At 48.3% G+C, this 17,331-nt stretch overlaps 1 pseudogene; it reads right to left on the bottom strand.

Moving 5' to 3' along the window:
• Positions 1-16,938, bottom strand: part of LOC131562621 (zinc finger protein 883-like) — a 73,442-nt pseudogene extending 56,504 nt beyond the window's left edge.
• Positions 16,939-17,331: the final 393 nt, after the last annotated feature.

Raw genomic sequence — 17,331 nt, 5'->3', positions numbered from 1 at the left:
TCTCGCTGTGCCCCAGCATTTCTCACCCAGCGTTTCTGTGCCCTCCCTGGACTCCTTGCACCCAGCGCTGCCAGCTCCTGGCACAAAGAGCCAGGGCAGGAGCCCACCCTGCCAAGGGGCTCTGGAGCAGGGCGGGGGCTGCGATGGCTTCTGTGCTCAGCAGCTGCTCCTGGCATGGTTCCATGGAGACCGAGCACAGCAACGCTGCTGAGCATTGTCCCTGCTGAGGGTCACACACTGCCGGGGCACATTCCCTGCCTGCAGCATTGCTGAGCATTGTCCCTGCTGAGGGTCACACACTGCCAGAGCACATTCCCTGACTGCAGGATTTGTGCCTGACCCAAGCGCTGCACTTGTGTCTCCAGCTTTGCTTTCCAACAAAAACAGGGGAAGGCAAACTGTGCAGGTCATGGTATTTTAGTGTGTCTAAAACTCACTAAGTCGTTGATCTTAGAGGTGAGATGCATTTAGAACTCATGGCATGGAGAAGTATTGCAAGATGGAAAAGAGGAGCATAGAAATAAACTGAGGAAAACATTTCAGATGATTTCTTTCCATTTTCATTTCACTTCTGGAATGCTGGTTCAGTTTTCCAGGAATCTTCTCTGTGATCCTGTCTGCTCTTCTCAGAGACCTTTCCTGGAGAATGAGGTTGAGCTCTTGTCACAAGACGTGCCACCAACTGCGGCTTCTCTTGGCTTTCCACACTGTGTGCAGCAGGACTCTTGCAGCAAAACAGGACAAAAGTTTTGAGGACTTGACAACTTGTCCTTTCTTTTCCTGGTGGACTGGGGAGTTGTGCTATGGGTAAGGTTTTCATTGTTGCTTTTCTAGGCTAAGAAAATAGGGGGTGGTACAAAGAATTGTTAGGGAATACAAGCCTGGCTGAATGCAGAGAAAGAATCTCCAGAGCCTGCAGCCTCAAGTGGAGAGTTGTGTGACGATCATTCCAACCCGTCACTGGACATCTTGAAAATTATCTGGAATGTGAAAATGCTCTGACAGAGGGAGTTTGTTTCTGAATTCCACATCTGGTGCCTTGGTGCATAAATCAAGAGCACAATCAGTTCATGATAAGTACCAGAACAAGATGGACCTCTCAGAGTAGCTGACTGAAACAATCTGAAAAGGAGAAATGCAGGGAATGACCGGGTGAACCTTGCCTGGAAGAAGGGTAAATTTTTCTACTAATTACTAATCCATTCCCTCATCTTTTGGCTTTCTTAGCAAGGCCATTTGCATCCCAGATTCCCTATGAAGTGTGAAGCCTGAGCTTGTGGAAGTGGCTGAAAGATGCCCTGTTCCTCTGCAGGGACACTCAGGCTGGAACAGGAGCTGGAGCCCTCTCTGGGGCAGCCTCCTCCAAGCTGGAATTTGTGCCGTGCTGTGAGAGGAGGAGGAGGGGGAGAAGGCTGGCGCTGTGTGGCAGGAGCAGCAGGTTTGGGCCGCAGGACATTCCGTCTGTGCCGCTGCCCCGCAATGGGCGGCCGTGCCCGGGGCTCTGGGCCTGGCCCCGCGTGCACTGAGCTCCCTGGGCTGGGCTCAGGTTCCCGCTGGGACTGGGCAGAGCCTGGGCTCAAACTGGGGGCAGCAGCAGTGCAAAACACCTCTGGGCATCTGTGTTTCCTGCTGCTAGGAAGGAGCAATGAAGCGAGTCGAGAAGTTCTGGTTTCTGTTTCTCCTGGTGGATTTTTTTATTTAATTCCACATTGCGGAGGCAAATTCTGTGACAGCCTCTGTCAGCTTATTCTATTTCAACAACGTCAGCAACAGGGCTGTATTTGAGCGCTGCAAATGTGGCCTGTGTGGCTTTAATTCCCCTCATCTTAGTGTTCAGGGGCTGGTGAGCTTTTCAGTATCTGCTGATCTTTATGCCTGTGACAAAAATACTGACTTCACTGTCATGAAAGCACCATGGGTAGCACCAACTGAAAGAGGCACTTGCATTTTTATGGATAAAATTCAGGTGGCAAGCAGAAGAGGGCCAAGAGCAGCCATGATCTGCAGTTCCCAAGGCAAAGGCACCAGTGTCGCAGACATTTTTTCACAGAAATACTTTCTTTCAGATTTCTGCATTTTCTGGGAAGCTGAGGGCCCCAGAGGAAGAGAATGTAAACAATTGTTATCAGCTGCTGTGGAATGCAATAAGATGCACCTGTGATTGGTTCATGTTCTGATGTTTATAATTAAGAGCCAATCACAGGAGCAAGCTGGGGACAGAGTCCCTGGACACAACTTTGTTATAGATTCTTTCTTTCTATTCTTAGCTTAGCTTAGCAGCTCTGCAACTTCTCTCTTTATTCCTATTAGTATAGTCATAATGTATTATATATCATATATCAATAAATTCAGCCTTCTGATCAAGAAACAAGATTCTCGTCTTTCTCTCACCACCCCAGCGACCCACTCAGGTTGCTGTAATACACAAGCAGCCTCTTCCTTTCACCTCAGGGTGAGTAAAACAGAGCTGGAAACAGTGCTGGAACCCAATCCTTTCTTCCTCTGAGGGCTGGCTCGGGGCAGCACAGGCGGGCCCTGAGCAGTCAGGGCTGTGTGTGGGTGCTGGTTGCTCTGCTCCAGAACTGAGCTGGAAAAAGCCCTTGGGAGCTGAGGCAGGAGCAGGTGGGAAGGGGCTGGCGCTGCTGCTGCTCCTGGCCGGGAGCCCCGGCTGGGCCGGGCCGGCGCCCCCTGCGCTGCGGCTGCTGCTGCTGCCAGAGCCGGGCGGGACTCGGGGACAGGGAACGGACACGGGGGGACAGCAAAGGCCTGGCGGCTGCAGGGATGGTGGTGCTGGGGCCGGGGCCAGCACAGAGCTTCAGCCCGCAATTAACCCCGAGGGAAACGCTGGGGAAAGGCTCCATTTCAGCCTTTCTGTACTCATGGCTGTGAAGGGACTGAAATGAAAGCAGAACAAGTAGGGCCCAACCTGTTCTCCTGCCTTGGGTGGAGCCCCAGGCCTGAGGCTGAGAGGGGCTGTGAGGGGCTGTGAGGGGCCATCTGTCATGAGTGAAATAAACAGGGCCAGGAGACTTCTTCTCCTTTTTAATGCCTTTATTAAAAGTGATCAGCTCAGGAGTGGGCAGGTCGGCAGGGCTGCAGTCCCTGTCGTGGCGCCCAGGGCGACTCAGAGGAGGAGGATATGCACAGCTTTGTCCACAAGGGGCAGAGCTGGGGGATCCGGTCCTCGTGGGAGCCTTTAGGGCGTGGTGTCCCCATCAGATGTTGGTTTGGTCTGGGTCTCGCTTCCTCCCAGACCTGCCCCGGGGGCTCTCGAAGACAGGGTGAGGAACAATGAAGGCTTCCAGCATCTCTGCAGGCCCAGCACTCCGCTCCTCGCATCCAGACATCACTTCAGTCTCTCAACTCTTATATGGCTCGTTGGTTTTGGGGTTTTCTCAGTACATTCGGAGTGGGGGACCCACACAGAATGCTGGTCTTGGAGTCACTTTACATAACCCCCCCACCTTCTCAGGTGTCTTCACTATTCTGGGAAAGGTAAAACTTAGCCTCGGGCAAGGCTCTGCTAATACAAAAGGAGCGATTAGCCACAACGACCCATGATTACAATAACAAAACACGCAGAACTTCGGCAGCTACAGTGCTCTGGCTGCCTTTTTGTAACTTTTTCTCACAAAAAAATATTAACCGAATTTTTGTTCATAACAATGAGGGGCCATGAAGGGCCTTGAGAGGCCATGAGGGGCCATGGGGAACTCAGAGAGGCCTTAAGGCCCTGTGAGGGGCTGTGGGAGCCAGGCCCTTCATGGAACCAAGGGTCCATCATGTCCTAGCACGGCCTTGTTGAACCAAAGGGACCATGGTGCCACTATGGAGCCTCATGGTATCACAGGTCCATTGTTACACAGCAGCCACAGCCTGGCTGCAGAACCAAGGAGATCATTGTGACACTGCACAACTGTGCAAACCTGTGAGCCTACCAGGGAAAAGCCAGCAGAAATGGCCTGGAGAGACACACTGTAGGCTCTGGGCATTCCTCACAGCTCAGGGTGAGGAAAGAGGCTTCCCCATGGTGCTCTGCAGCACTATGTTAATTTTTCCCAGTTCTGTACTGTCCCTTGGCCTTCTCTACCCGTTTAACTCCTATAAGTTCATGTTCTGGTGAGTTCTCCCTTCTCTGTTTTCCCACTGGTGTGTAACCCTGCCCATCCACCCTGGCATTTACTATTGGTCCCTTCCATGTGTACCGCCCCTGAACCCTCAGAGCATTGGATCCCCGGTGCTCTACTCTGAACCCTCTTTTCCTGCATTTGTACCCTGGACTCTCCTTTGTCTTTGTTTTTGGCCCCTGGACACTTTCAGCATTTCTCTGTGTGTGTGTGTGTCTGTGAGTGTGTCTGTGTGTGTGTCTGTGTGTCTGTGTGTCTGTGTGTTTGTCTGTGTGTCTATGTGCTGGTGCTCTCGTGGTTCCTACCCATTGGCACAAGAAACTTGGGGACAGTTGTGTGCAGACCACCTCAGACTGCAACAATAACTCCTTTTTTCATTTACTTTGTGGTGGGAATGAACCATTCTGTCTAATCACGATCAGAATAAATCAGAGCTGTATTTATATAAATTTATCTGGTATTCAATCTTTAATGCTGGGGGGAAAATTGCATTAAAGTTCAATTCCACCTGTCTAATCTTTAACACCTTTGACAAAGTCTGGGGCTGGGATTGGATCCAACCGCTTCCAGTCACCTCTCTTTGAAGGAATTTTAGAAGTCTCGAGGCCCTGCAGGGGTTTGAGGATCCATGGTGGCTGTTAGGTGTCATTTCTCAACCTCATGTCTCAGCAGAAGTTTCTCCAATAAAGGAATAAAGGTTTTGCCTGAAGCTCCCTTTGTGCCCATGACAGGAACCCCTGTGAGTGTCTGGGACATCCCAGCTCTTTGGCTACCTGGGGACTCCTGGGATGTCACCGTGGAGCCCCTGTGAGTGCTTGTGACAGATTGGTGCCTTTGCAGCACAAGGTGCCCTGGGATGTCACCACGGAATGGCTGTGACTACCTCTGACCACACGGCTCTTTACCATCCCAGTAATCCCCTGGGAGGTCTCCATGGAGCCCCTGTCTGTGCCTGTGACATTCAAGCTCTGGAACAGCCTGGAGACTCTTGGAAAGTCCCCATGGAACACCTCGGAAGGCCTGTGACAAAACTGATCCTTAGCAGGCAATGATCACCAGCCCCCTGTTCCTATGGTCAGTTTCCATGGTAACCATCACCAGCCCCCTGTTGCTATGGTCAGTCCCTCGGCAGCTCCATGGAGACCCCATGCCAGGGGTGGTTGCCATGGACACCAGCTCAGGCCTGCAGCCACAGCCCGTTGCCATGGCAACCATTGGCAGCCCCATCCCCAGGCTCATGGGATCCCAGAACCACAGAATTGGCTGAGCTGGGAGAAACCCATCAGGATCCTCCAGTCCAACTGCTGGCCCTGCCCAGGACACCCCAACAATGCCAGCCTGGGCCTGGCAGTGCTGTACAAACGCTGCTGCAGCTCAGAGAGCCCTGGAGCTGGGACCCTTCCCTGGGGAGCCTGGGCAGGGCCCCAGCAGCCTCTGGGCAAAAACCTTTTCCTGACATCCAACCTGAGCCTGCCCTGACTCAGCTGCAGCCGTTCCCTCCACTCCTGTCCCTGAGCACCAGAGGGAAGAGGTTCCCACAGCCCCAGCCAGGGACCCGCTCCCAAGGCTGTTGCCATGGCCACCATGGCTGGGACCAGCTGGGATGCTTGGTTTCCATGGGCCAGGGTTCAGGAATGGGATTCCCCAATTTCCTGCTCCTGCTAAAACCGTGCTGCCCTCGCTGCCCTCCCGCCTTCCATGGAAAGCACAAAAGGCAAAGATTCCAGGCTGGGATAAAAACCATTTATTGGGAACAGCAATGAGATAAGGAACAAACAGGAACAAAAACAATATTGATAACAGAAGGGATAAATAAAACTGTTTACAGGGAAAATTAAACACAACTCACTGGGTCTTCCTGGCCACAATTTCCCATGCCTGGAAATTTCACCCTTCTCCTCAGGGAGAGAGAGAGTGCCTTTCCTGCCCCTGGCAATGACCTGAGGTGGGAGTAAATGTAATGACAGGGCCATGGCCAGACCCTCATGTTCTTCCATCCCACATCATGTCATTGGCAGGGGCAGGAAAAGGGACAGGTGTCTTCCTGGCATGGATCACAGGGAACATGGATCACCAGGGCTCTTTCCAATATGGGTCCTCCAATGAGGGATGAAGCTGGAGCTGGGCATGAAGCTCTTCTGCTGTTGGGCCACTGACAGAACGTCCCTTACCGGTGCTTCCATTGGTGGCTGGTCAAGGCAGAGCTCTGGGTGAAACTCATCCCACACTAGGGACACTCGAAGGACCTCTTCCCTGTGTGGATGCGCTGGTGCCTGATGAGGGTGAACTTATGCTTGAATCCCTTCCCACAGTCAGGGCAGCGGAAGGGCCTCCCCTCTGTGTGAATCCGCTCATGCAGACGGAGATTTGAGCTGGTCTGAAACCTCTTCCCACACGTGGGGCACTCATAGGGCCTCTCCCCAGTGTGGATGCGCTGGTGGATGATGAGGTGGGACTGGCGCTTGAAGCCCTTCCCACACTCAGGGCAGCAGAAAGGCCTCTCCCCAGTGTGAATGAGCTGGTGTCTGAGGAGATCGGAGCTGGTCCGAAAGCTCTTCTGGCACTCGGGACACTCGTAGGGCCTCTCCCCGGTGTGGATGCGTTGGTGGGTCACAAGGGTAGACCTGTAACTGAAGCCCTTCCCACACTCCCCACACTTGTAGGGCCATTCCCTTGTGTCGATCATCTGGTGGCTGATCAGGGTGCTGCTGTGCCTGAAGCTCTTCTCACACTCTGAGCACTTGTGGGCATTCTCCCGATCATGAAGCTGCTCACGAACCACCAGCTCTGTGCTCTGGCTGAAGCTCTGTCCACCTTCCTGGCTCAGGGTGGGTCTTCTCTCCTCAGAGCACCCTGGGCTGGGTTTGCAGCCCCTACTCCTGTGGGATCTCTGAGGCATTTCCTCCCAGCTGTAATTCTGCACCATGGCACTGCTCAAAATGGCCTCTTCCACAAGGTTCTGCTCGGGAGATTTGTCCTCCCTGGTCTCCATCCTCAGCTCCTTCTCTGGGGGAGGAAGGACAAGGAGAGGATGGGATTTGCCTCCATGCCAGAGGGAAAGGGAAGGAGATCCCCTCAGTGCATCCCTGGAAGGACGGCGTTGGCAGCAGGGTTGTCCTGCAGCCAGGGGCCGTGCTGGGCTGGGAGATGGAGCAGGAGAGAGGGGGAAAGGGGCACTGACTTCCTCCTCACCTGCCTGGGTGTCCTGGGGCATCTTCCTCTTCCTTGCAGCCTCTCCCTCCATCTGGCTAAGTTTTAGGAATGGGAAATTCTGTTTTGGGAGGAAAACAAGAAATGAGCACACTAAATTTTGTACCAGATTGAAGGTGAACCAGGGGGAGAGTCTAAGTCAGAATTCCAATTCAAAAACAAAATTAGGATCAAGGCAATGATACAGAAACACTGCCTTAAACTGACAGAGTCAGAATATAACCTGACACCATGTTGGTCAGGGTGGTGGCTGCAGTCCCATTAAATGGTGGCTGCAGTCCTGTTGGAGTGATGAACATGATTCTGTCCAAGAAGTGATGCTGTAGAAGAGTCTGGTCTTCCTCTGAAGGTCCACTGGTGGTTATGGAGCTCTTGTCCTCTGGGAATCCAGTAGGCAAGGTGCTGCTGGTGTTGCCAGCCTCAGCTTATATCCAGGTAGGAATTCTTGGATCCTCCCTCTGGGCGGAGCATCCCACAATGGGATGATGGAATTTTATTAGTCCTGCAGTGACACTCAATGGCCCATTCACAGAAGATATCTCCCCTGGAGGGCGTTATCAGAGGTGATTCATGGAAGAGATAAAGAACTCTGCCCCACCTGCTTATAGCAGTTGATGAAGATGGGGATTGAAAACATGCATTTGGTTACATCTTGCATTGCAACCTGAAACAGTGGGGTAATCCCTGCTCAGGGGGTGAACACCACCCCCCTTACCCAAACTGGCTCAGGTGTAAAACCCCCACCCTGGGAAGGCCACACACACAGGGGACAATGTCACAGTTGGCCCTGCTCCAGGTGAGGCCTCTGTCCCTTGTCACTCCCTTATTCTGCCCCCTTTTCTCTTTCTTTCCAACTCACTCTCTACCTCACATTTACTGTTCAATAAAATCCACCTTGGATTTGGTCTTGTTAGTATCTTAACTGTGGCAGAGGAATCTCTCCAACAATTTTCTTAAGCAGATTGCGACATTATTTTGCCATAGTGGGTTAGGGCACCGTTGTCTGACCCCAAGTGCCTTTGACAACAGCATGGTTCCCTCCTCTGAGGAGGTTGTGGTTCTCTCTGGAGGAACTCTTGGAAACTTGGACACAGCTTCCTCTGAGCACCTTATGGGAGAACTGATGAGGAAAATGGCTGTTAGAGGTGGCCAGTGAAAAAGAAAATATTTTGTTGTCCTTCCTTGAAAAGTTTGTTAAAATCACTGGAGGAAAGGGAGCAAATGTTACCAGCGAGACTGACAAGGTTCATTCACCCCATGGTGAGGAACACAAGGCTGCTAAAAGTCCAACAAAAAACACAATTCAAGTAGCTAAATTCCCAAATAACTCTGGAATTCACAGGCTTGGGTTCTTTGCCAAATGTGAGAATCATTATTCTCTTCATCCCTGTCACCTTTGTGACAGCTACACAGAGTTTCCCCTTCCTTCTATTAATCTGATTGGGCCTAATTTCCACTTTCCTTTTATTGGAACCTGCCAGCAGCTGAGCTGGAGCTGTGCAGGAACCAATGAAACTTGGAATTGCCACAGAATTTCTTCTATTGCCAGTTTACTCCTGTTTGGGATTTGTTTGCATTTCCATCACATGTGACTCTCGGGAAAATCAAATATTCATCAAAGTATTTTATGTAGGATTAGGTTTGATTTATGCCTAGTTTATTTTGTCCAGTGCCCTGGGGATGCTCAAGGGGTCTCTGTGCCTCTTGCCCTGGGGGATGCTCAGGAGGAATTTGTTGCGATTGTCCCTGTCCCTGTCACCCTAGCCCATGCCCTTGATGCCAAATTTTGGCCCAAACAGGCAGAGTGACTGCCTAATCAGACTCAGCTTAAGTCAATTAAGCAGGAGGTATTTTTATTAGCGACGCGTCGGAGAAATCACAAAATGGATTTCTGAGTTCACATAGCAAAAGCAAGCCTTATATACAATTTTGGGTATAGGATTACATCAGATCAGATACATAATCATGCATATTCATATGGGGCGTGGTGTAGGCGGAGCGTGGGCGGAGCGTAGGTGGAGACATCTCTTTTGGGGAATTTTCAGGTGGTCGTTCCTGTTGCCTTCATCATAGACGGGGTCTTTCCGATGAGTCTTCCTCTTTAAACTTTTGAACTCTTTTCCTAATTTGGTCAATTCCCGGTGTATTTGGCTTAGATCCCGTGGCTTGGCAAAACCCTTAGGGTCGTTTTGACATTGCTGGCTCTAAACCCGCTTAGCTTATTAGTTTCTCCTATACCTATCTCTTCCCCTGTCATGATGCTCTACCTTTTATCTAATTTATTGCTCTGTTTTCCTAGTGCTGTGCTTTCTCCGTGTGTTCTAGTGCTAGGCCCTTCTTTACATGCCTCTCATTCCATGTTTTAACCCATTACTTCTGGAAGGCTATCTGCTTTAGGGCTTCATTTCCCCCCTTTTTCTTGTAACTTACGAATTCTTTCGTCAAGTTCTGGTCCCACAGGACGCTGATAGGCTCGTACCATTGCCCAAATCATTTGGGTCCTCTTCATTATGCCCCTTAGTCTCCACCACAAACAAATGTTTGTAAGAGTTAGTAATAACAAAGCTACAATTACTACTAGCATTGGGTGCACCAGGTAATGGAAGACCTGTGTAGCTGTTGGGGAGTATCCTGTAAAGATGTCCCACCAGTGATGCTGGCCTACTTGTTCTACTTCGGTCAGGACATTCTTTATCTTTTCTGAATTGTGTTCTATCTGCCATACCATTCGTTTAGTTGTTTGATTCACCTTTTGCACCAATTTCTTTACTTCAGGGTGTGCAAGCACTGCTTTGAGAATTTTGACGTCCATCCCTATTTGTAATTTCGGTATCTCTTGATATAGGTTGAAATTTGCGTTAATTAGCTGTTGGGTGGTTATTGGGACAGTGTAATGAAAATCACAACCTATGATCTTGGTAAAGTTGCATACACAAAAGTTAGTATTGTTAGTCTCTTCTAGGCAATTATCTATAGTGACGTTGTCACAAGCTGTCCTTACGCAAGCACACCCATTTCCTATATAGTAAACTTGTGATTGTGTTCTATCATGCGGAAGCATTTCTAAGGTACATACACTATTTTCAGCATCTAAGCATAAATCTTCGGCTTCTACCACAGCATTTTCGCAAACATAGCCTAATTGTCCTCTAGGGATGCATGCTTCTGTGCTAACCGATTGCCACCTATTTTTGGTGTAATCATAACTGGCCCAGACGTTATGGTTTATTGGCCTAACAACGACTTCTTGGTGTGTTGTCCCTAGAGTGAGGATGGGAAAGATAGCTCTTTCCTCTGCCGCACTAATGGTGAGGACATAAGCTTCAATGTGTTCTTGTTGAGGCTCATAGGTGAAGTTCACTAGTTGCCACCAAGCCTGATGGTCCCTCTCAAATTGTGTAGTGTGATTGTCCTTTAATATTGTTTCCCTTATTTCTTGAGGTAATATACCTGACGTTCCTTCTCTCATTATTCCTGCCGCTACTGATTGTACCCATTGTTGCGTCTGAGAGCATTGGATAGCGAGTGCAACGTCTCTGCTGAGTTCCCCTGTGTAGTCAGTGAGCTTTACAAAATCCTCTGCAGTATGGTTTGCTACCATGGTTAGTAATTTCACCACCAGCGATTGTGTTTCAGCTAATGTAAGCATGGATGCACTGAGAGGCACCTTAAGCTTTCCTAAGCTCGATGTGACGGTACTTAATTTGTTTACTAATACCTCTTGATCTATTGTGTTTACTATGCCAAATCCGGTGCCAATCCACCCACTTAGATCTCTTTTTGTTTTTCTGTGATGAGACCTTGTCGCTAGCCATGCATTCCATCCCTTAAGGCTTTGCTGTATAAATGGTCGTCAATCCTTTTGCAAATAAGTAATATCGGTGTGAATGTTCATTTGCACCTTTTTCAGGGAATAAGTGGGGTCTAACAATAATTTTAGTTCGTTAGATTTTCTTATCACCTGAGGCCCTATAAAGGTTAGGTTGTGTACTGCTTTACACTCCACTGGTAGGGTGGTTTCTTGAGGCAAGTCTAGATCTGGATACAATGGGATCACGTCTCCTGGTAATTGTATCCTATATTCGACAGCACGCCCGAGAGCACGCCCGAGGGAGCTAAAACCCTGTCCCAGTGTTTTCAACTCCCTTTCACATGTGAACGTCATTGACTGATCCAATCTAAATGCCATCTCACACAGTGCTTTTCCTCCCTCAGGACCACTAGATGCTACAATTTCTCCCGGAGAATGGAGAAGGGGGTGAGGGTCATAGGTTATGTTTTGAGGGTGTAGCTCCCCAAGTGAATCTTCTCTATAAATCACCGAGTTTCGGGGTTGTGATCCAGGTGGATCTTCCCTGAAGTCGCTCCACTGACATGAAATTGGGCCCTTTTGTTGAGTCCAGGCAATAGGCTTGCCCATTTTCACTAGACTAAAGGTAATTAGGTTTTGTTTAGAGGCTGGCATCGAGGGTTGAATTGTTAATACCAGCCGCCTTGTTTTTCCTTCTCTTTCTCCTGCTGGGTCAAGCTCTCGACACCCAATTTGGATTTGGTCTCCCTTGTATGCTATCATGGAGGGCTGATCCCATACTTCACTTGCATATGGCTGATTGTTACGTAAGGCATAAACCTCGAAATAGGGTCCGCTCATTCCTAATTCCGGGTGGATACACTGATGTGCATGAGACCATGGGTCTATTGGGGAAGAGTCTTGGGGAAGAGCTATACTTATCGAGAGTCCAATGATCAGAGTTGTAAAGGTTTGGGGTGGAGTCGGGGTCATAATGTCTGGCTGTCAATTTTGTTTCTTTTGGCGTTCTCGTTGCTTGATGTGAATTTGTTTTACTCGTAAAATAGCCTTTTCTAGTTCAGTGTCTAAATCTCTTTGTTTTTTAAAGGGTCCAATTTGGTCACTTGTTAGTGGATGTCGTGGGACAGAAGAATAGCAACGGGTCGATAAAACCTTAGAACGACTAAGTTTCAAACAATATTGTAACCAGCGGTGTACTTTCCAATGGCACCACCCTAATACAATTTGTTCGGGAGCTTCAAACAATTCCCTAGCCTCTAAAATGGGTCTGTTGGCGAATTTCTCTAAGGCCAAATAGTCGTCATTTTCCCTTGCTTCTTTGCAGCTACACTCATAACATTGGAGGTCCAGTAAACAACTTTGTACGTTCCAAAATTTTCTATCACAACCTCCACAAAGAAATCCAATTAGTCCCACACAATTTCTTTCCCCACACCCAAAACACGGCTGATCGTGAATAGGGTCCTGTGGGTCAGGTCCTTGTTGACTGTATGTTTCAACCCACCCTGTCCACTGTATTGGCATGCTACGCAATGCAGCTCTAGCTTCGGCATTAAATTCTGCTATGAGAGATAAAGGTTTTGGCAAAGTCAATGTTAGTTTATGTTGGATTCTCACGTGATCCTGCGGAGACAGCTGACTCAGAAGTCTGTACATCTAGGGCAGGTTTAATCTCCTCTTGTTTGTTTTCCGGAGCTCTCTTGACCCGTGAATAGTGGATCCACGTAGGTCGTTCCTTGATCCGAACCGCGGTGAAGGTAGTCAGCAGCACTTGGAAAGGTCCCTCCCACTTTTCTTGTAGGGGTTTTCCTAAAAGATTCTTAACATACACCCAATCACCGGGGTTAAACGGATGCAATTTGCAATCAGGTTGCTTAGGTTGGTGCTCTATCATCACAGCAGCATTCTTATCAAACTGTTTCCCCACCGCAATTACATAATCGTAAATGTATTGATTACCAATCTGGTCTATGACATCCCCATTTACAGCTTGCATAGCATAAGGTCTACCATATAGAATTTCAAAAGGACTTAACTTTTCCTTCGATCTTGGCTTGACTCTCAGTCTCAGCAGAGCAATAGGCAAAGCTTGATACCACTGCAAATTAGTCTCTTGGCATATTTTAGCAATTTGCTGTTTGATAAGATGATTCATCTTTTCCACTTGCCCACTGGCCTGTGGACGGTAGGGCGTGTGCAATTGCCAATTGATTTGTAATGCTTTGCTTATTGCTTTCACTACTTTTGCACAGAAATGTGTACCTCTATCTGAAGAAATGCTCTTCGGTACCCCAAACCGTGGAATAATTTCATTCAACAGTACTCTAGTTACCTCTCTTTCCTTATTTGTCCTACAGGGGAATGCTTCAGGCCACCCAGAAAATGTGTCAGTTAATACCAACAGGTACCGAAACCCCCCTTTTCTTGGGAGTTCAGAAAAATCAATTTGCCATATCTCACCTGGGAATTTACCTCGGTTTATAGCTCCTAGGTGTACTTTGGTTCCTGTGTTTGGGTTGTTCTTCAGACACCGTTCACACTGGGACGTAACGTGTTTTATAGTAGTAAATAATTTTGGTCCTGCTATTCTGGTCTGCAAATATTGGTAAAGCGAATCTAGGCCCCAATGGGCCTTCTCATGTTCTGCCTTCACAAACTGCCACATCACGTTTCCTGGTATCACTAACTGTCCTGTTTCTAATCGACCCCAACCATTTTCTAGTATTTTGCCCTTATTCCTTTGAATCCACCTATGATCTGATTCTTGGTAATCTGGCTGGATATTGATATCCAGCTCCCCTGGTATTAGGGCCGCTATTTCCGCTTCCCTATTTCTTGTGGCCGCCAATTTAGCTTCTGTATCTGCCTTCCTGTTCCCTATTTCTGGAATAGTATTGCCTTTCAAGTGCCCCTTGCAATGCATTATGGCCACCTGTGTTGGGAGTTGGACCGCCTCCAGCAGTCGCAGAACCTCTTCTGCATGTTTGACTGTTTTTCCTTGTGTAGTCAACAGTCCTCTTTCTTTCCAGATGGCTCCATGAGCATGTACGACAGAAAAGGCATATTTAGAGTCTGTCCATATATTAATTTGCATGTTCTCTGCTAATTCCAGGGCTCGGGTCAGGGCTATCAGCTCTGCTTTTTGAGATGAAGTCCCTGCAGGCAGGGGGTTTGACTCAATTACCCTCTCTGTAGTGGTGACTGCATAGCCAGCCATTCTTACTCCTTGCCTCACGAAGCTGCTGCCATCTGAAAACCAGTTGTCCGCGTCTTCGAACGGCTCTTCTTTGAGATCTGGGCGACTGGAGTAGACGGCTTCAATTGTTTCCAGGCAGTCATGTTCGATGGGTTCTGCTGGAGCTCTTCCTTCTAAGAATGAAGCTGGGTTCACAATATTAGTTACCTGAATGGTTACATCATCTGATTCAGCCAGGATGGCCTGGTACTTTAAAAATCTGGAAGGCGACAACCAATGGTTGCCTTTCTGTTCCAGCACAGCTGACACAGTGTGGGATACTAACACAGTCACCTTTTGGCCCAGCGTAAGCTTCCTGGCCTCTTCTATGTTAATTATCACTGCGGCCACTGCCCTCAGACAGCCTGGCCATCCTTTACTTACTTCATCCAATCGCTTGGAGAAGTAGGCCACAGCTCTCTTGTGTGGTCCCAACTGCTGTGCTAGTACTCCTAGGGCCATCCCTTGCCGCTCATGGGAAAATAGCCAGAATGGTTTCGACACATCTGGGAGACCTAAGGCTGGTGCTCTCATCAGCTCCCGCTTCAGCCTCTTAAAGGCCCCTTCCGCCTCGGGAGTCCAAACTAGGACATTCTTGGTTTCTTTTAGCAAATCATACAATGGTTTAGCGAGTATCCCATACTGGTAGATCCATAGCCGACACCAACCTGTCATCCCCAGAAAGGCGCGCAGGTCTCTCACCGTCTCTGGTTTGGGCATCTGGCAGATGGCCTCTTTCCTGGCTGCTCCCAGGGATCGCTGTCCTCTGGAGATTTCGTATCCCAGGTACACCACTTCCTTTTGCACCAGTTGTGCTTTCTGTTGAGAGACTCGATATCCACTTAAACCCAGGAAATTCAACAAGGAAATAGTCCATTCAATGCATTCTTCCTCCGTCACTGTCGCTATTAGGAGGTCGTCTACGTACTGCAGGAGAGCGCCATCTCCCGGCGGCCCTTCCCATTGTTCTAATTCTTTGGCTAACTGATTCCCAAAGATCGTGGGCGAGTTAGACCAGCCTTGGGGCAACCGTGTCCAGGTAAGTTGGGTCTTTCTCCCCCTATCTACTGATTCCCACTCAAAGGCAAAAATCCTTTGACTCTCGGGGGCTAAGGGAAGGCAGAAGAATGCGTCTTTCAAATCTAATACGGTGAACCAGGCCAGGCTATCCTTTAGCCTAGTTAAAAGCGTATATGGATTAGCAACCACCGGGTGTAATGTCTTGGTTATTTCGTTTACTGCCCTCAGATCCTGAACGAGCCTATACGTTCCATTAGGTTTCTTTACTGGCAAGATCGGTGTATTAAAATCCGATTCACATTCTACCAATAACCCCAGTTCTAAAAACCTTTTGATTATGGGCTCAATTCCCTTTCTGTCTTCTATCCTCAGAGGGTATTGTTTTCTTACCACCGGTCTTGCCCCGACCTTAAGTTCGACAACAATCGGTGTCGCTCGTTTTGATTTTCCAGGTATATCCGTAGCCCATACCAATGGATAAGTCTTGCTCAGGATTCGCTCGAAATTGTGGTTCTCAGGTTTGGGTTCCACACAACTGATTGTTAGGCTTAGGGCTGTAATCAGTTGTTCATCGTTTACTTGAAATTCCAATTTGTCCTTGTTGAACTTTATTATGGCTCCCAGGTTTTCCAATAGGTCTCTTCCCAATAAGGGCTTTGGCGAATTTGGTAAATACAGGAACTGATGTATTCCCATTTGTTTCCCAATTTTTGTATTTAATGGGTTTCAAAAAGTAAGCTTTTTCTGGTTGGCCTGTTGCTCCCACAACTTGTACAAATTCATCACTTTTAGGTACCAATTCCTGATTTAAAACCGAAAAAGTTGCTCCCGTATCAATTAAAAAGCTCAATTCCTTTTTACCTTCCCCTAGCTCCATTTTAACCAGTGGGTCTGCTAGGGTACGGCCCACCGGTCCCCGTCATTCACTATTCTTTCCAAAGCCAATACTAGGGGGTCCTGAGGGGCTACATTAATTCCACATTCATTTTGCCACTCAGGTTTATTCCTTAGGGTGAAAAACATGTCTGCGTATATTACCTCATCCCATTTATTGAGCCGCCGGAGGAAGAGCATAAGTTGTAAAATGGTATTATAGTTAGTTGTCCCCTCTGGTGGCCATTTTTCTCCGTCATCAAGACGGTACAGGGGCCACCATTGTGTGCAATACTTAAGAAGTGTTTTTTTTTTTTACTTATGTTTCCCCCTGGAATCCCTCCCAGGTCCTTCCAGTGTTTTAGGATACATCCTAAAGGGGTTTTCATATTTATATCTTTACTCTGTTGGCTTCCCATGGCTATTCTCTGTATTCGTGCTCTTTTCCACAAGTACTATATGCCAATATACCTTAACACTTCATTCACACAATTTCCATTCGCTTCGTCCAGGAAATGTGGATCGGGACTCCGCTCTCGTTTCGCAGCGATGCTGCGTCTCACTTACTCCACACACACTCGTACAGTGAAAGGTTCCTACCTTATGGCCTTGGTCGCCGATAGACCGTGAAATACCGGGTTCCCAAGTTCATGCACATACATTTCTAATCTGTTTACATAGAAAGTAATAAAAGCGTCCCCTATAAGATTTTACAACGGACACATAAAACAAACACATAAAACCACCAATTAACACATCTTTCTCCCGTTCTCAAAGAACAGTAGGCAATCTCCCATACAGCAAAACAAACCAAAGATACCAAGTTCAACTCTTCTCTACCATAACCTAGTCGTTTCCTTTTGTACTCTTTTTACGGGACTTTAACCCGTATTTACGGGACTTTAACCCGTACCGTATTTACGGGACTTTAACCCGTATTTACGGGACTTTAACCCGTACCGTATTTACGGGACTTTAACCCGTACCGTATTTACGGGACTTTAACCCGTATTTACGGGACTTTAACCCGTATCGTATTTACGGGACTTTAACCC

The sequence above is a fragment of the Ammospiza caudacuta genome, chromosome 11 (genome assembly GCF_027887145.1).
Source record: "Ammospiza caudacuta isolate bAmmCau1 chromosome 11, bAmmCau1.pri, whole genome shotgun sequence".
Taxonomy (NCBI): Eukaryota; Metazoa; Chordata; class Aves; order Passeriformes; family Passerellidae; genus Ammospiza; species Ammospiza caudacuta.
Note: the sequence above shows the minus strand (reverse complement) of the source record. Positions and strands in the feature narration are given on the sequence as shown.